The sequence below is a fragment of the Hippocampus comes genome, unplaced genomic scaffold (assembly GCF_001891065.2).
Source record: "Hippocampus comes isolate QL1 unplaced genomic scaffold, H_comes_QL1_v1.1 scaffold80, whole genome shotgun sequence".
In the NCBI taxonomy this organism is placed as follows: domain Eukaryota; kingdom Metazoa; phylum Chordata; class Actinopteri; order Syngnathiformes; family Syngnathidae; genus Hippocampus; species Hippocampus comes.
This window is the reverse complement of record NW_017806164.1, coordinates 437,294-446,373: the sequence shown is the minus strand read 5'-3', so window position 1 is coordinate 446,373 and position 9,080 is coordinate 437,294. Positions and strand designations below refer to the sequence as shown.

General features: G+C 40.3%; 1 protein-coding gene across 1 annotated transcript in view; it reads left to right on the top strand.

Moving 5' to 3' along the window:
• Positions 1-2,542, top strand: part of LOC109531503 (protein phosphatase 1 regulatory subunit 3E) — a 7,691-nt gene extending 5,149 nt beyond the window's left edge. The window contains exon 3 of the mRNA XM_019895820.1: positions 1-2,542. This exon is cut by the window's left edge and continues 1,249 nt beyond it. The gene's annotated coding sequence lies outside the window, so the exon portion shown is untranslated.
• Positions 2,543-9,080: the final 6,538 nt, after the last annotated feature.

The window sequence follows — 9,080 nt, the reverse complement described above, 5'->3', positions numbered from 1 at the left end:
GGGGGGGGGAATAAGACACTATCAAATACTGCTGGAGTGAGCATTTGAGGTGCCCGGTGAGGGGTAATTTGCCTTGATGTCAGGGCTCTGTACAGCTCGGTGCCCTTTGGGAGGGCACGTCCACATTATGTAACGTGGAAACACGTGACGGGGGGGGGGGGACGTGCCGGGCCATTCCGACCTCGGGCATCATTGCTCTTTGCAGGAGGTGCCGCAACGTTAATTGCTATGGTGAGCTGTCGGTTTATTTAATTTTTTTGCACGGGTGCAACAGTATGGCAGGCTGAACCACAATGTGATGTCGCTGCCTTGAAAGTGTAGCTTGCTTTGATTGAATTGGGGTTAATGGGGGTTTATCTAATTCACAGTATCTTCCAAAGTTAAAATCGACTGTAGCTCATTCATCTATTGTGTGATGCCATTAAATGCCTTTGTAACGCATTGTATGAGAAGCAGAGCAGTGGTAGTTTTCATTTTGTTCACTAATCATATTTTCAGAGATTACAGTTGTAGCAGTACAGCTACTTTCCCCCCCAAACATCTGAATTGGTCGTTCCATTGTGTGCATACAGACAATAGAATCCATCTAATAACACTGGGAAAAATATTCCTCTCAACTCTTTACCTTTTCAAAAATTCCAGTCTTTTAAATGTTGCTGAACAGATTCAGTTTATTTTCATTTTATTCCAAGCTAATTTTCACCGGTGATGTTCATTGTAGTACTTTGTAAGGACGAAAGCAAGTATAAAGCATCACTGTCTACTTTGTCTACTGTCACTATTAAGTGACACGCTCTCCAATATTGTCTGCACTGGCTTCACCATTTTTATCAGGGATAACATAACTTTTCAGATCACCTTCCAAATTAGCAATATGGCTCCCCGTTTGACTCAATCTTATGAAAATATATCAGACAGACAAAATGCTGACATGCACACAAACTTGTGACTAAAAGCATTTTTATTTCAACAAAGACTGAGTAATTGGCTTTTTTCCAAGAAATTGTCCGATTGATTGCTGATCAATAATAATGGCTCGCAGCATTAACTCTGGATGACCCAATAAAAATTGACTTGTGCCCAAAATCGTTTTGTCCCAAACAAGAAGTTTGGCACACCCTGATTTTTTTTTTTTTTTTTTATCAAACAAGCTTTGTATTCACTTTCATTAGTTGTCTTCCAAATCGAACTCTTACTGTATTGGTTTTGGTGTTGCTCATATTTGGTCTGTGTTTGTCTGTGAAGCTATAATAGTTGTCAGTACAAGTGAGAGCACTTCTGATTTCTCTCCGGCTGCAACATGAACATCGCTTTGTTGACATTACAGCAGTCTCAGAAGGGAGCTCTGCATTTAATGATGCAATCCGGCTGATGTGCACATAAAAAAAAAAAAAGTTTTCCAGTAAGCACTTAGCTTTTGAAGTACTTCCACTGTGACACACCCACTCAGTATCGGAAACAAAAAAATTCACGGTTGGGCTGCTAAAATGAGCTGGGCTGTCTTGAGTTGACATTTGCCGATATGTAGCGTACAAGCTCAGCTGCTGGTTATTTAGTTTGACAACTGTATTTGGTCATTGTAGACCGTACAGGAAAGCAAGTCGAGTTTAGAATAGGGATGTGTCAAGATAGCAGCACGAGCGCTAACATACTTTATTTAGTAGTCCAAATAAATTGGGAAAACAATTTCTACTTTTTATATTTGATTCAAAATGGTGATACTGCTCGCCAGCTGTTATTGGTGCATCCCTCCCCAATGAAGGGCTGTTTGTTAGATTCAGAGTTTCATTTATGTAAGGCTTCTCATCAGAGCTCACTGATAGTGATAGATCTGTATTTAGAAATGTACTGTATTGTCAATGTCTCATTGAATGTCTTCATATTACTGTTAATGTGTGTACAAAACATTGCAAAAGCAGATTCAGTTTTGCCCTGTGACGTTCCAACCCCAAAACACAACTTGAAAGCACACAATCTGATCTCGAAATAATTAAAAGGAAAACGTTTTCGGGAAAATGAAATTGACATTGTAATTGACATGAATTGAACCGTTTGCACCATTTGCAAGTGTACACCGCCTTACTGTTGCCAGAGTTTACTATATGAAATCGGTGGGAGCTTGTAAGTGCTTGTTTGTGAAGAAAGTGTGATTGCCGATGGTTGGAAACGGGTCCGGTGACGAGCGCCAAAAGCACTTTGGTCAATGGCGATGATTATGAACGACTTATGATTGTAACTGGTTCTGGGCGAGTTCACTCGGCGCCGCGTTATTGCACTTTGAGGGAGGACGAGGAAAGACGCGGGGTTTGACAGTGTATACAGGGGGAAATAGCTTTTCTTGTGAAAATACGTTTTGCAATATGGTCTCCTTCCTAATTCATTGCCGCGTTCTCTCCTTGAGTAAATGCCTCAACATGGTTTTGGGTCAAATATGGAACTTTGTATGCCAGTGATTAGTTTCCATTTTAATGTTCTGTCATTTGCTATGTCTTAACCTGTACCGTCTCCTCTGAATGTTAATCATGTTCGCATGCATGCACAACTAAAAAAAAACAAACAACAAACCTTTATTTTTCTGTTAGTTTAACCATAGGACCACTATTTTATTAAATAAATGCTCAATAAACTGTTGAAACAAATCCTTTTGATAGTAGTTCTGTTTTTTTTTCCACTGTCATCTTCACTCCATCATAACGGTATCGTCATAATTCTGCTGCGCTAATGCCCGCTAATATTTTGTGATTTGTGCAATTGAGACTGCGGAGCTGCGGACATTAATATGATCCCATCTGGTCATTTGAGCTCCTCGGTTTTCAAAACCTCCCGCTGGTCCCTTTTGGATAGCAGTGTGCTGTCGCCATTGCCAACATGGCTGCAGACATGTCCTTGGGATGACGCAGGACTGATGCTCCCCTACCCCTTATTTTTTTTCCGGGGGTTGTCGGACTAAGACGCAGGAGGTGCCAATGCTCGTAAATATTAGTAGCCAATTATATTGTGCGCTGCTAGACATCCCCTGAAAAAAGGAAGAGCTCATTATGGGTCAGTGTTAGCTGTTATTGAAAGCTGGACTTTTTAAATCCACATCGAACCCTCAACCGGTCATCGGGCAATGCTTGCCAATAGCCCTGGTACCATGTTTTCACATGTAATAGATAACCAAACTCTATCGTGCTTCTGCCATCACGTCATGCTGGAAAACGTCCGAACCAAAAAGCATTTCTTTATGCGTGATGACTTGACAGCGCCGTGCAAAAAGTCAAAATGAGTGATGGCTTGCATCTGAAAAATCTCCTTAACTGAGGCACCCGTTTGTCAACATACCACTGCGTTTGGAAACGAATCAAAATGTTTACATAATTGTGCTTTGGAGCTTCAAAGCAAATATTTGGAATAGGTCTCAAGTGGAAGTTAATCAAAAAGATACACTTTGTTTCTGTGCAAACACTGAAAACGTTTGTCAATAAAGTCGAGTCCAACTGTGTATTTCAAATGTAACACTGGCCTAATACACCATTATCTCTTCCGGATTTCTCTTGAAAAATGTCAAACATTTTGACTTATGTAAAGTAGCATCCGTGGTAGCAAAGGAATAAAAATTTGTGTGCTGATGTATTTTACCGGGACTGTTTCCAGGGACAAAGAAAATACCAGTGGACACATTCAGCACCATTATTCTGGCCTAACTTGTCATCAAGACAAAAAATGTTTTTCTACCAATAGCGCATTTCTATCAACAATACATTTTCTTTTGTAGAATAACACACTTGAACAAGTTGCTGAACGTACTTGTCCATTTCCGCAAATACATCAGATATCTTCGATGCGTAGCCAGTCAGACACCGAGACACCACTCGGTATGTTGTATGATGTAAAAGCATATTATGGAAAGCGGCGTCACGATGCAGCAGGGTAACAGCTGCATACATAACCTCTGTTTGTGGTCGCAGGACCGTTTTCTCTCCCCGAGGGGTCCGCCGTTATATGCCTGCAAGCACAAAGTTGTTTTTACGTCCAAACCTGCACAGCCTTTCTCCCTTCATCTTGAATATGTCCTTCAATTTTAATGTCGTTCCCTTAAGTTCGCGCGCACATGCGTAGACAATTTTACTGGAAATGATTCATGAGGCATCCTGTGAATTATCTGTGCCTTGCCTCGGCGGCGGCGGCCAACCTCGTTCCCGCTATGAGCACTGGACCTGAATGATTACACTGCAAATGGATCTTTTACAACCTTGGAAGAAACTCTTGTTCTTTTTTTACTTTTGTTTCTTTTTTTTTTTTCTCCGCAGATGTTTCTTTATTTCCCACCCTCATTGAGACATCAGACATGTTGGGCTTTTGCCAAATGCCCATAAGAGAAATCTACCAAAAATTCAAAGTGATGCATGAATCTGTCTGAATCTTGCTCCTTTGTACATCCTCACCTTTAGCCGCAAAAATACTTAAAATTCTTTATTTGCATGATATGACTCACTTTTGACTCAATCCTTCAAGACTTCTACCTTAGTTACTGTCGTTGGGCATCGTACAGATGGGCGATGGGGTTTCTAGCACTCCACTACTTGTTAACTCAGGGCAGCACACCTGACTTTACTGGCCCCATGTTTTTTTCAGATCCATGCTCAAATAAGGGAACCATAGCATACTGTCAGCATTTTAAAAAAATTATAATTATTTTTTAAAATTTGTATTTTTTTTATCATTAGCAATCTAAATCAGCCCGGTGGATCAGTCCGACTTGACTCTCCTGTCTTTAAGTAAACATCTTAACTGTTTTTTTTGGAAGCTATCCTGATGCCCCAATTTGTTTTTTGTTTTTTTCTTTTTTCTGGTAAAAATATTCCTTCCCGACAAAGAAATATTATTTCCCCAAGATATGATAAAGGAACTCAATTAAATGTATTCGCCATATCAAAAGAATGACCATGACATGAAACCAGGAGCACGCTATTGTGAGGATCACTGCTCCTGTGCACTCCAACGGGGAAGGAAATGTAAGTGAAGCTTCTGTCAAGATTGAGCGACCTCTGAACGTCCTTGTATTATTCAAACACAATGTGCAGGAAGTCAGACAATTTATGACTTGAGGCTATGTGTGACTTCAGGCCTTCTTTTGGAAGATTTGCTCAGAGAGCCTTGATGACCTTCCAAAGAATACATGAAAATATCCATTCTTGCATTTTCTATCATCAAGTATCAAGTATCACGTACAACTTTATTGTCAAATATGCTGTACGTGCAACATACAGCACAGATGAAATTTCTTCCCTCTCAAGACAACATACAACAAGAGGAGCTGCAGATGAACTGAAATCAAGAGATGAATGAAACAAAAATGGATTCGCTGGAAGTCTATCTATACTTTCAATGGATTTGTGTAGCCCTGGAAATTAGAATCTTTGCCACCATTTTGCTTGTTTTGTATGCGGTTGATATGCTTTGTCTTCCCAAATGGGCCGTATGTAATAAAACCCCAAGGTTCCTCTTCATATAAGCACAGAGGGAGTTATTGCACTCCAAAACCTATGAATTAAACAAAAGGTGCAACATTACACGTTCTTTCCCACCCGTAAATTATTTATCCCCTTTCCGTGACTTTTTCACCTCATCATGGCCTCTAATGGTCTGGAATGAATCAGATGTTACTTTCGCCTGTTATTTACTTGAACCCCATTTTCTTTCTCATCCGTTGTTGTTGTTGTTTACAGCCATGCCTCACTCACTCTTTGTGCAGCCATTTTCCTTTCAGGCTAAATGGCATTCCGACACTCCAATGAACACTTTATTGCGGAACACATTCTGAGCATTTCCACCATCACAGCTCCTGAGCTCTCATACAATTGCAATCTTCCTCCACCCAGTCTTTTAATATCCTGCTGCTTTGCCTTAGATGGCAAAACAGAGACAAGGGAAGCTTCATAACTTAGAAACAGGTGGAAAAACCGTTATGCAAGAGGTCATATCTGAGTGCGTGCACACAGTGACCATGTGGAGAGAGATCATGAGTTCTCCACTTACCGCATCGTTCTCTGTCTCATCTTTTTAACCCCTTTGTAATTTTTTTTTTTTTCCGGCCCTGCGTTCATTTGTGGGTTCAAAGTAAGATATATTTATGTAGCCCTGACTTGAATACTGTGGCCTTGTAGATGTGTAGTGTGAGCATGAGTGTGAAACTGGACATTTGCTTCTACATCTCCGGTAACTTAAATACGATTTTGAGAGATGTGGCGTTATGAAAGCATCTTACGCAATGTGTGTCCTCAGTTCTCACAAAGTAAACTGAAGTTTCGAGCTATTTTGGAATGAGTTTGGTTGTCTTGAAAAGTTTCGAGCGATGTCGTCTTGTCTTTTGTTAGTGTTTTTCCACAAATCTTAAATCTGTCTACATGTGCTTGACTTGATGAAGCGTTTCATTGAATTTGTCATAAACAGTAACAAGAGAAATGAGATCAAATACAATTTGATTCGATACCACTATTCCATTTTTTTTTCTTATAACATCAAAAATGATCATGCTATTTATAAAAGCATTTTGACAAGATTGTGTTATCTGGGCAGGCTGTTACAGTATGCGGTTTCCCAATTTCCTCACCGGGAGATCTCAGTTTGTCTGTTTGGCTTGTTTTTCAGTACTTCCTGTACTGAATGGTGTTCTGTTACTTTTTTTTCCACTGATGTAAATCATCTTGGAAGGAAACTATCAAAACTCTGCTCTCCATTTCTGTGCTGTTGACAGTCATTTACTTCTGATCCCTGGTTTGATTTTTTTTTTTTTTTTTTAACATAAAAAAAATCCCCTTTTTTTCTTTTTTTTTGTGACTTCTGATCCCTGGTTTGATTTTTTTTTTTTTTTTTTAACTAGAAACAAGTCCTGCTTTTCTCTCTATTTGTGCTGGTATCCTCTTCAGCATACTTTGGCACATCAAGCGGACCCAGCATTCTCTTTGATCCCAACATGCCCTTCAGTTGGTTGTCCTTCAGTGTGTGAACCAAATTATGGAAATGACCATTCAGCCATACTGGTTCACTGACCTGGAATGAGCGACAAAAGGACATGAAATTGCGAGGACTAGTTATGCAATAGGAGATTTTAAAACTATTTTAAAAGGCGACAAATGCATCGCTCTCGAATTGTTGGGCTTTCTCTGACAATTTGCCAGTAATCTGAGCCCGTTGGAATGTCTTTAGCAGTGTTTTATCTCTGCCCTTTCTTGGTCACACGGCTCTTGTAAAGTGGATGTAATGTCAGTGATGCTAATTTGGTTTGATAAATGATTGAGTACAGGGGGATTGAATACAAGCAAAGCAAGTGTAGTCACTCCAAACTTGCTTTGGCCCAGTATCCTCCTTATTGAAGATGGGGGGTAAGAGGACTATTTCAAATTTGGAATTGTACCAAAACCTGAAATATCGGTTGTACAGCACTGTTTCCATTAGAGAAAAGACGCAGAAGCAAACAACAATGTGCACATCGGAAAATATATGACGGGACCAGAGCCAAGGGCTGTGTCCCAGAGGATGATATAATATTGACTGAACCGTTCTTAAGCCTTTTAAAATATTAGATGTCACAATATATTGAGCTGTTGTGATGAGTTTCTTTCAGGTGAAAGCTCTAAATGCACGGTGGATCAGCATCCGCTCACCTTGGACCCATTAAATGGTTTAAATACAGTCAAACCTCGACAGTTGAACACAATCTGATCGACCTCCAGTTTGCTCAGTATTTTGCAATGTTTTCCTGTAACAATAATGGGAATGCTTTCAAATGATCCTTAAAGTCCTTTTGAAGTGAAAATAAATGTCTAGTGAATTTGACCCACCACAAAGAAGAGTGTTCATAACCCTGCCAAATTTGAATAATGACAAAATTCATCATTTAAAATAAGGGTTGAAAATCATGAGAAATTGAAAAGCGGTCTTCCATTCTCAGATGCTGTGCCCACTGATTGCACTGAAACCACAACATGCTCAACTATCAATCAAACAGCACTAAGTTGAGTATCCTTCTTGTGCCGACTCAAGTTTGAGCCGTGAAATTATATTGGCTAAAAGCCTTTTGTGGCTTTAAAGGCTTTAAAATATCCCACTGGTTCATTGGAGGTCTTTACATGCCACGACGAGAGGCGCTAGCCACCAGTTAACCCGCAAACTAATCGCGGTTCCGCCCGGCTAACGGATAGGTCACGAGGTTAGACGCGGCGCCCCCTCTTCGCTAGGGTGTCGTCGGTATGTGGAGGTCAACATAACAGACACTTCAGGGAAGGTCAACTGCTTATTAAACACAATACACAACACAAAACAGGCTGTGGCTCACATTTCATGACAGAAATTTGACCACATACTTCCTCCTAGTTGTACAACCACAATGCTTTGTGTTCCAACGTGGTATGGCCGCTTCAATAGTAAAGTTAATCATACTTGGAATATTATAACGACAATGAGTTGCTCTGTAAATTGCGACATCCAGGGAAGATGCATTTTCAGGTTGTCACCATAGCTTGGTAATTAACAGCATGCTTGACACCTCTCCGGTCACACCTTCTGTCTCTGATTGGTCGTTTTTCCTCGGGTGTGCTGGTTTCTTGCAAATCAATTTAGAACCACAAGATGGGGCCAGAGAGGACAGATTTTTTTTTTTTTCCCCCCCATGCATCATTTTATTCATGTACTACTATCAGGTCATACTGACAGTCTTCACAAATGTGGAAAAAAAGTGTTTTTGTTTTTTGAAAAATGCAAACTCCCATTAATGGACAGACAATTTTCCAAGAAACATTTTTCACATGCTTGTAGCCATCGAAGTGTAAAAATAACAGATTTTAGTTAAACGTAAAGGTCAAACTATTTGTATTTTTGGTGGGTTAGAGAGAGACGCACCTTAAAGCAGGTGCTGGTTGAGAACGTCTCCCTACTGTGATGCTAAGAAAGAAGGTTCAGTTTTTCAGTTTCTCCCCGGTATGTCTGCTACTGTTCTCCTGTCTCATGCCGTGCCTCCATGTCGGCTCCATTTGAGCCCCCCTATGTCTCCCTCCTCTTCACCAGAGACCCTCCAAGGGGCACCATTGGTACTTTTT